Genomic DNA, 516 nt, shown 5'->3' on the forward strand with positions numbered 1-516 from the left:
GTTCCTCCTCCTCTTCATACGAAGAGGAGGAGTAGTGATTCGACCAAGGCGCAGCGTTGTGATATGACATGATATTTATTTAAACAAGACGAAAACAAACTATACTTGACTAACTAACAAAACAATAAACGATGTAGACTGACCTGAACGTAAGAACTTACATGTAACACGAAGAACGCACGAACCGGGAAAACAGACTACACAAAACCGAACGAACAAACATACCGAAACAGTCCCGTGTGGGCGAACATACACAGACACGGAAGACAACACCCACAACAAACAGTGTGAAAACACCTACCTTAATATGACTCTCAATCAGAGGAAATGACAACCACCTGCCTCTAATTAGGGCATATCAGGTCACCCTTTAAACCAACATAGAAACAAAAAATAGACTGCCCACCCAAACTCACGTCCTGACCAACTAACACATACAAAACTAACAGAAAACAGGTCAGGAACGTGACAGACTCGCAGGTTGAAATATTCAAAACGAACTCTGAACCAACTATA

The sequence above is a fragment of the Salvelinus sp. IW2-2015 genome, unplaced genomic scaffold (assembly GCF_002910315.2).
Source record: "Salvelinus sp. IW2-2015 unplaced genomic scaffold, ASM291031v2 Un_scaffold2867, whole genome shotgun sequence".
In the NCBI taxonomy this organism is placed as follows: domain Eukaryota; kingdom Metazoa; phylum Chordata; class Actinopteri; order Salmoniformes; family Salmonidae; genus Salvelinus; species Salvelinus sp. IW2-2015.